The sequence below is a fragment of the Ostrea edulis genome, chromosome 3 (assembly GCF_947568905.1).
Source record: "Ostrea edulis chromosome 3, xbOstEdul1.1, whole genome shotgun sequence".
Classification (NCBI taxonomy): domain Eukaryota; kingdom Metazoa; phylum Mollusca; class Bivalvia; order Ostreida; family Ostreidae; genus Ostrea; species Ostrea edulis.
In genome coordinates, this window is record NC_079166.1 from 35,757,451 (window position 1) to 35,767,840 (window position 10,390).

The 10,390-nt window shown below is 34.9% G+C and overlaps 1 long non-coding RNA gene across 1 annotated transcript; it reads left to right on the forward strand.

Moving 5' to 3' along the window:
* The first annotated feature begins 1,351 nt into the window (after window positions 1-1,351).
* Window positions 1,352-9,400, forward strand: LOC130053396 (uncharacterized). Its single transcript, XR_008801972.1, has 2 exons — window positions 1,352-1,813; window positions 6,626-9,400. It is a non-coding gene; the product is annotated as an uncharacterized LOC130053396 (long non-coding RNA).
* Window positions 9,401-10,390: the final 990 nt, after the last annotated feature.

Sequence of the window (10,390 nt, forward strand, 5' to 3'; positions counted from 1 at the left end):
AATTGGCATAGACAATTTGGTCTATCTCAATTACAGTTGGCATAGACCAGTGCCATTTGACATATACTCGGTCTATGGTTAATTTTGAACACTGCCCTCGGTCCAATGGGGCATGAATTTTCGTTTTTTTCTCCTCGTACGACAGTTTTTTTTTTGGTTTTTTTATCGGATGGTTGTGATTGTGAAATACGCTTGGGTGGTTTTGAATTTCCCGGACGAGCCCCCTCCCTATACTTCAGAAAAGGCAGCATGGTTGATAATTTTTCTATGCGAAATTTGACTACTAAGTCATGACATTTAGTCTGAGTCAATCTCACGCTTTATTTGTAATATATACAGAACATATAAGAAAACATTTACAGGCCCATCGGACTCCAGGGTTTAATATTTTAAGAAGCCCGATCCCGATTTTACTGGCCTCGGGCATCAGGCCACTGGTTAATGTCGAAGACTGTGTTACCACTGAGCTACCATGACCAATTTTTATACGCCCGTCTTAAGACGGGACGTATTATGGTATGGCGTGTCTGTCCATCCGTCTGTTAGCTTTTTCGTGTCCGACCCGTAACTTAAATACTACAAGGCCTAGAATCATCAAACTTTGTCTGTAGATACATCTTGGGTAGAAGGTATGTCGCACATTAAAACCAGGTCACTGTGACTTTTCATTAAGAAGATATGGCCATATATGGCAAAAACTTGTCCGGCTCATAACTTGAAAACTATTAGACCTAGAATCACCAAAATTGGTCAACTAATGCATCTTAGGTAGAAGGTGTGTCGCATCCTACTTTAAGGTCACTGTGACATTTAATTAAGGTGATATTAAAAAAAATGTTTTAATGGGTACTATCTATACTGTTAACAATATGTGACGGGCGTATCATGTGCCATGGCGGTGCACTTTATTTAACATGAATTCATAGCTAAAAAAAAATTATTACTAATTTTTTGGTTAATTCCATAAATATATTATTCCGCTCTCTAGACACAATTCTGGGTTAACCCCCTGCCTTTGGGGGTATAAGCACCTCATTTCTTTCAGAATGGCACAATGTCAGGAGAGCTTTTGTTATTTGTTATACTCTTAATGTTGATGGCATGCATCTATGAACAACAGGATAATTTTTTAGATTATTATTTCTGATATCATATTTGTAAATTGTTTATGAGGGGTTGTTAAAAGTTTGTGGACAAAAGGACGCACTTATTAAAAATTCAGAGTTATCGTAAGTGAAAAATATAGGAGATGTGTAACAAGATTGTATATTTGAAGATTTTAATTTTAATTAATTTTTATAAGTATTGATTTCAGATACATGTATGACATTGCATGCTTTGGGGGGGGGGGGGGGGGGGGGGCTACAGTTAGATAATATTCTGGTCAGCACATTCGATAAACTACATGGAATTCATTAAATCACTTCTTTTTCTTTCAGTGGTCTTCAACTTTTAATCTCCAAGAAGGAAATGTAATTAAAAGATGAATAAAGTATCCCTAAGAATACCAGAAGAAAGGCTATGTGTTGAGAAAAACAGCCCTTCCTCAGTACCTCAGAACTAGATGATAGCCCTTAATTGTTACTTTATGCTGAATATGACACAGTATAGAAGATCTGATCATGAAGAAGTAACACCATTGATACACTTGCCAACTGCCAAAATTACTTTCTGATAGTATGACGAGATTAGAAGATATCATGGTGTAGTCATGACACAAACTGCAAATCAAAGAATTAATTGTCTTCCCCAGAGGATGAACAGAGCACGATGGCTTCACATGGATAACATTTCCTTTCGAGTTTTGAAATTAGTAAGTATACAAAATATTTTAGGCCACATAGGGCCAAAAAAAAAATGTTTGTTTTACGTCGCCTCTGATTTTTAAAAAAAGGGTTGGTAGGTAGGTTTATTTTATTTTTTTTTAAATATTTTTTTTTTATAAAAATAAATAAGTGCCTTCGAATCAATGAAAATTTTATAGTTAAAGTTGTAATATAATGTGTTTAACAGATACAAAATGGGTTCAGAGCACAATGTTTAATTGACAAAATACACAGTATGTGATGGAGTTTTAATATTACAATTATAGATGTCTTGGCATTTCGGGTAATAGTTCGTATATCGATGAATTGAAATCGGAAAATTGAAAAAAATTAATAGGGTCGGTGGATATATTTAGGGTCGGGCAGGCGACCTGAAACAAACACATTTTTTATTTTGTCCTAGTCATAAAATTATTTTTTAGATTTTCATCTTTGTTTGGAAATAAAAATGGGCAGGTGGTTGGAGTTTATTTTTATGCCCCCCTTTGAAAAAGAGGGGGCATATTGTTTTGCACCTGTTGGTCGGTCTGTCGGTCGGTCTGTAGACCATGTGTTGTCCGCTCAATATCTTGAGAACCATTCACTTGATGATAATGATATTTCATATGTGGGTTAGCAGGGTTTGACATTTACTTTCTTGAGCACTAGACCAGTCGGGCTACTTCAAATAATATTTACTAGACCTGACCTTACATCCACTAGCCCTGACCAACTTTCCAGAGAAAAGAAACCCTGATGGTTTCTCCATATTTAAGTACTTCATTCAAATGACAAACGTTAAGTTTAAACTAAAACGTACTTAATTGTCTCAAAAACATCTTTAGTCTCGTCATTCAATTTGGTGCTTTTATTTTCAAACTTCCCAATCTACTCCTTTTTTTTTCTCGGAACATCCTTCCTTGAGGACGAGAAGTCGAGACATTCCCGCACATGTGTCAACAACGAAAAATGGCTATTTACGATTTAATTTATTCATTTGATACAGGCAACGAAATTAAGGGGAAATACTCGCTAAATGCGAGTTAAAAATTGAATTTGCGAGTAAAAAATCACAAGTGATCGCAACTTTTTGCGAGTGAAAAAACCCCAATCTTTTTCCCGGATTTCCTCGATTTATTGGCTGTACTTTGAAGTTTACAATAATCTTGTCTTGTGCATAGAAACTCTTTACAGAATGAATATACAAGTATTGAAAAAGTAAACGTGGATCGAATAAATAGGTCATCTCAGTCGATGGCCTACTTCATACACACTTCGGATGTCTCAGAGACGTCTGATTTAAATAGCAAGCATATTGATCTCGTCCGTGTCTATATAAAACAACACATGACAGTGTGTCACCATTTCACGCGGTGTCCTTCTGTACTCTATAGTCATACACTTCGAGTTCGCGGGGTTTTCTTTTCAACTAGAATTTTTTTAGATGAAATTTCCAAAAGTTTTGAACATATAGTTTAAATTGGCGCAAACAGTCTTCAAGATTTCAATCCACATGATGCTGTTAATAGGTGGTAGATCTCTGGACAGCGAGTACGCCGCACAAGTGTACCATATGACCCGCACCATGTATGTTGTCTGATAATTCATTGAATTTTAAATGAAAGAATTCGCAATCTTATTTTTATTATTGCACTTTAAAGGAGATTTTAAAAGATTTTCCCAAAATTTTGATAAAGAGACATGCTTGTTTTCTTAAATTCATGTAAAACAGTAATCGATTGAAAAATGCTAGTAAAAGCTCAATTTTGCTAGTTGGAAAATAATCCACTAGCTAAAATTTGCTAGTGGTGAAAAAAGTTAATTTCGATCCCTGTGATAGACACTTTCTTATATTCAATTGAAATAAACTGGGTTTTTTTTCAAATGAAAATAAATTCAGTTTATATATATTTATCCGAAATATAACTTTACACCCATTAACAAAGAGTAAATGTCGTAAAACATCACTTCCGACAGCGACTATGTATTCGAACTAAAAATAGAGATTTTGTCATCACGCGGTTCAAAATTGCTCGCAAACTCTTTACAGTTATTTTTTAAAGTTAAAAATAAGATATCTTATGGTTTAAAATAAAGTTCCTTGTTTATTTTTTCAACATGACCAGTCGGACTAGTAAATCGACATTTTACCCGACCAGACCTATCATTTAGTAGACTCGGTCGGTCGGACGTGACTTAGTGTCAAACCCTGGTTAGTTATGAGTAGAAGAGGATCCTTATTGTTTTTCAGGTCCAAAGGTCAAGGGTCAATCTACTCTGGACATAGGAATATAATGTCCGCTCAATATCTTGAGAACCCTTTGCTTGAAAGACATCAAACTTGGCACACTGGTACATCCTAAGGAGTAGATGACCCCTATTGATTTTAAGGTCATATGGTCAAAGGTCAAGGGTCAAACTGGGCATGGGAATATACTGACCATTCAATGTCTAGAGAACCCTTTGCTTGACAGACATCAAACTTGGTACACCAGTACATCTTCAGAAGAAGATGACCCCTATTGATTTTGAGGTCACATGGTCAAAGGTCAAGGGTCAAACTGGACGTAGGAATATACTGTCCGTTCAATATATTGAGAACCCTTTTCTTGACAGACATCAAACTTAGTACACTGATATGTCTTCAGGAGAAGATGACCCCTATTGATTTTGAGGTCACACGGTCAAAGGTCACACTGGACATAGGAATATATTGTCCGTTCAATATCTTGAGAACCCTTTGCTTGACAGACATCAAACTTGTTACACTAGTACGTCTTCAGGAGAAGATGACCCCTATTGATTTTGAGGTCACATGGTCAAAGATCAAGGGTAAACTGGACATAGGAATATAATGTCTGCTCAGTATCTTGAGAACCCTCTTCTTGACAGACATCAAACTTGGTACACTGATACGTCTTCAGGAGAAGATGACCCCTATTGATTTTGAGGTCACATGGTCAAAGGTCAAGGGTCACACTGGACATAGGAATATATTGTCCGTTTAATATCTTGAGAACCCTTTGCCTGACAGACATCAAACTTGTTACACTGGTACATCTTCAGGAGAAGATGACCCTTAATGATTTTGAGGTCACATGAGCAAAGGTCAAGGGTCAAACTGGACATAGGAATATACTGTCCGTTCAATATCTTGAGAACCCTTTGCTTGACAGACATCAAACTTGGTACACTGGTACATCTTCAGGAGAAGATGATCCCTATTGATTTTGAGGTCACATGTTTAAAGATCAAGGGTCAACCTGGACATTGGAATATACTGTCTGCTCAATATCTTCAGAACCCTTTGCTTGACAGACATCAAACTTTAAATAGTACACTGGTGTATATTCAGGAGAAGATGACTCCTATTGATTTTGAGGTCACATGGTCAAAGGTCAAGGGTCAAACTGGACATAGTAATATACTGTCCACTCAATATCTTGATAACCCTTTTACTTGACAGACATCAAACTTAGTACACTGGTACATCTTCAGAAGAGGATGACCCATATTGATTTTGAGGTCAAAAGTCAAAAGTTGAACTGGACATAGTAATATATTGTCTCCTATATTTTAAGAATTATTTGTTTGATTGACACGTACCAAACTTGGTACACTGGTACAGCATAAGGAGTAGATGACCCCTATTGAATTTTAGGTCACATGGTCAATTCACTCTTGACATAGGAAGATATTGTCTGCTCAATATTTTGAATTGATGATAATACTATCAATTAAATGAGGTGTGTGTATAACCCTTTTCAATTTTGCACCATGGGGGGCATATGTGTTTTACAAACATTTCTTGTTGTTTTTTTTCAGAATATATATTTCACGTTCATTATTCTCACATGTTGCTCTAGAGTGTAGATTACATCATTTTTTTTACATTGTTTTCTTTGGACAGAAAATTTCCATACAGCAATATTATAATTGTTGTTGAGTGATTTTGAAGTACATTTTCATGTAACACTGAAGTTGAACATTCTTTTTCCCTGTTGTCCGTCTGTCTGTAAACTTTCACATTTCTGACTTCTTCTCAAGAACCACTGGGCCAATTTCAACCTAACTTGACAAAAAGCATCCTTGGTGAAGGGCTTTCAAGTTTGTTCAAATAAAGGGCCACACCCCCTTTCAAAGGGAAGATCTAATTACAAAATTGCAAAAATAGGGTGGGGTCATTTAAAAATCTTCTTCTAAAGAACCACTGGGCCAGATGATGTGAAAGTTACATGAAAGCTTCCGGACAAGTGTAGATTGAAGTTTGTTCAAATCATGACCCCCTGGGGTAGAATAGGGCCACACTAGGTGATCAAAGTTTTACATGTACAAATATATAGGGAAAATCTTCACAAGAAGTAGGAAAATAACAAGGCCAGTAAAATACAAATTTACGTAAAGGCTTCCTGAAATAGTGCAGATTCAAGTTTGTCATAATCATGCCTCCCAGGGAAGGTTGGCCGAGGCCACAATAGGAGATCAAAGTTTTACATTCAAATAAGTATAGAGAATTTTCAAGAACCATTAGGCCAGAGCAGTTTACATTTACATGAAAGCTTCCTGACATACAGCTCTGTAGTGCAGATTCAAGTTTGTAAAAATAAAATTTCCAAAAGGTGTCGCTGTGTTTGGTGTAATTTTTGTTCGTTCTGCACAAACTAGCTCATTCAGCTTGACACAGCCTAGGTAATTTACAGTTGATCATTTGATAAACACTTACTTTGTAGAAATAGAAATTATGATTTTTATCTATTTATACATTTATTGCTATTTCTATGAAGACCTTTTACTAATCACTTCTCTAAATATTTTTGCAGATTTGTCAGAATGTTATGCATCGTTATCAACAGAAAAGAACTTCATAGGTAGACCAAAGCTGACATGGGATGAGATCCTAGAACAAGACCTAGAGTTTACAGGATTGGATAGGATCAATCCACTGGGTCGCCAAGTGTGGAAGTACAAACTTCAACCTCGACAGGACAGCCAAGCCTCACCCTTGCAAAAAGATTAATTTGGCCTGGATAGTCAAAATGAGTGATGATGATTGATATCAAGGTCTGACACTGGAAGCTCAGTAAGGGTAGATGCTGGCAATGGAGCTGTTTAGCAATAAAACAAACAAGTTTAACATTAAACATGTTTGTATACTTTTTTGGCTCACCTGAGCCAAAGGCTCAAGTGAGCTTTTCTGATCACCTTTGCCTGTCGTCTGTCTGTTTATAAACTTTTCACATTTTCATTTTCTTCTCCAGAGTGAACCACTGGGCCAGTTTCAATCAAACTTGGTATGCATCATCAATAGATAAAGGGTATTCAAGTTTGTTCATATAAAGGGTCATGCACCCTTCAAAAAGGAAATAATCATGGAAATGCAAAAATAGGGTGGGGTCATTTAAAAAACCTTTTCAAGAACCACTGGACCAGGAAAGTTGAATTCACACGAAAGGTTCCTCTTTTGTGCAAATCATGGTCTCTGGGGGTAGGATGGGGTCACAATAGAGAATCAAAGTTTTACATTCATATATAGTGCATATTCAAGTTTGTAAAAAGCTCACAGGGGTAGGGTGGGGGTCACAATAGGGGATTTAAGTTTTACATGTGAAATATATACAAGGAAAATCTTTTAAAATCTTCTCCTCAAAAACTAGATGCAGAACCGTAGCTCTTTGAAAAGAGAGCTTCAGATGAACCCCTTATAAAAAAAACTTCAATTTATGGCAGAGAAAAAAAGTGCATGTTTAAGTCCCTCTATCACTGCATTCCTGCATCGCTGTCTCATGAATTTAATATTAAATAATTCCCAACATATTTTCCCACTATACTTGTTTCCAAACATACTTTCAAATATTTTCTAAACCCACATATAACCCCAAAACAGCTTCAAGTGATTTCAATTTCTTTGTTGATGTAGCCATGTTAAGTAGCCTGTCAATTTGAACCCCAGTTCATTTCCATACTCATACTCATTTTGAAACATAATGTCTGTGTGAACTAATATCCTCACAAATATTTTTAGTGAAATATTTTGGATGAAATCATCCCAGTTGGGTTAAATACTTATTATTCAAATACTGTAGGTTTGAATATTGAACTAATCTCACAGCTTTCTTAAGTTTGGTCCCCATCCCCACCAGTCTGTTTTTACGCTTAACTATTGAAATGGGGTGTAAGGGATCAGACTAGGCTTTTATAGCATTATCAATTTTCAAAAGCTTTAGAAAAATTATACAATTTTAGGTCACTTGAGTAAACTCAGATGACATATTGCTATTGATCTGCATCTGTTGTAGTCCGTCGACATTAACAATTGAACATTTTTAACTAAATTCTATAACTGAAAGATGAAGATACCGCACAGCGATCAATCTACGATTCAAATAACGGAATTCTTTTCAAATTTAGTATGAAGCACACAAATTTACATTAAACCTTCTTGACATAGTGCATATTCAAGTTTGTTAAAATCATTTCCCCGGGAGTTATGGTGTGGTAACAATAGGGGGTCAAAGTTTTATATGCTAGCTGATATAAAGGAAAATTCTTTAAAGATATCTCTTGAACTATTTAAGCTAGGGCTTTCATATCTTGTATATACAATTTTTATGTCAAAACAAATCTGACTTATTCAGTATGTCCTGAACTACATTGTGTTTAAGGTAGATCTTTCATATATATTATATATTATGAATTTCTTATGATAAAACCTTTCATCTTGTTGAGGAGCCTCTCACCTCTGGTTGGCGCGGGTTTGAATCCTGCTCGCACCGGTAATTGAGAAAGTTTCCCAGTTTACTCTCGGAAGGTCGGTGGTCTCTTCCCAGGTACATTGTATCTGGGTTCTCTCTTCCACCAATAAAAACTGGGCACCACCAGATAACTGAAAAATTGTTGAGTGTGGCGGAAAACAGTTAAAACAATCAATCATATTATGTTATTTGACCTTGTGACCCTGAATTCTGAGTTTGACATACTTTTAAGAAAGTATAACATATTAAGTATATCCAGGACTATTTTAGATAGGGCTTTTATGTTTTGTATATTGATTACTTATGGCAAGGTCTTTCATATCATACCAAGACCTACGACTTTTTACCTTGGTCTTATCCAGAACAGCAATATCATGCTAGTCATATCTTTGTCTTATATGATTTCATTTTAGTAATGTTGTGTTCTTTAGAGCTAGGTTTGGGTCACATTATTCATGAGAATAAAGATTGATAAAATAGCATTTAAAAATCAAAACAGCAGGGCCAAGATGACTCAGGTGAGCGATGTGGCCCATGGGCCTCTTGTTGATTTTGATATTTCTACCTATATCATTTGTATGAGAAATGGAACTCCTTTTTTTCTTTTACAAATACATGTATTGTCATATGGATCCATCTTTGTTGATTATTTAATCAAAGGACATATTCAATTCATTCAATGTATTAAATGTAAATTTATGGATATGTCTGTGGTTAAATTACTTATGTATGTATGTATACATTTTTCTCGCACATGCAATTACATATATGATGTATATATATTTACTAATTGTACATGTAATATCCCCTGTTATATAATAAAATATATGACTGAGAATAAAAGACCTGCTGTTTTCATTGCTACCATGACACATTAAAAGATTAGAATAATTCAAATATCTTAATGAATTCTGTAATATATGAATTTGATATTTGTATATGATTGCCTCACTGGTGTTCAATGTGAACTTTGGTTTATTGTTTCAGTTTGCTCGATCTTTATATCAAATTAAAATTTAAGACAAATAAGGAATTATTTCCGAAATTGGTTAATATGGAACATTGTAGTAAAATAATCAAGAGTTTATTCATATGAGATAGCTAAATTTCACATGAATAACCAGTGACTGATTCTTGATTGTCAACGTTTTCACCGAACAGTTCAGAAATTACCATGGTATATGTACATACTATTAGGGGATCATAAAATTCCTTAAAGAGTGACAAATTTTTAAATATCACCTTTTCAAGGAGAAAAATCCTCTTACGTATATGAATACTATGAAGAGATTAAAAGAGAGGTGGCTAGATCACTTGTATGGTGAGATTCATTTGTGGCAAGAACTGGTATGATGTCTTGAGTCAGAAAGCACTGGAATCCACTAGGAATAGTTTTAGATCTATGGAGCGCCAAAATAACAAACTCAGATATTTGAAGATATCTTTAATTATTTGAAGATATTATTAATTCATTTCATGCACGCAACATTGCAATCAAAGATCTCTTCAAATAATTAATGATATCTTCATTTGAATTGAATTATTGATATCATTATTTATTCCGCTGAATTGATGCACACAATAATTTAATTGTTGCTCTCCTCAAATGAATTATAATTTAATGATACCAACAATAGAATTAATGCATGCTACAATTCAATTGAAGAGAGCAATAATTCATTAATGCTAACATCACTTAATGTGCGCAATAAATGGATTATTGCTCTCTTCTATTGAATTAATGATATCATTAATTAAATTGATGCGTGCAATAATTATGTTAGTGAGAGTAATTATCTAATTGAGATATAATCCTTAATTAATTCGACATAT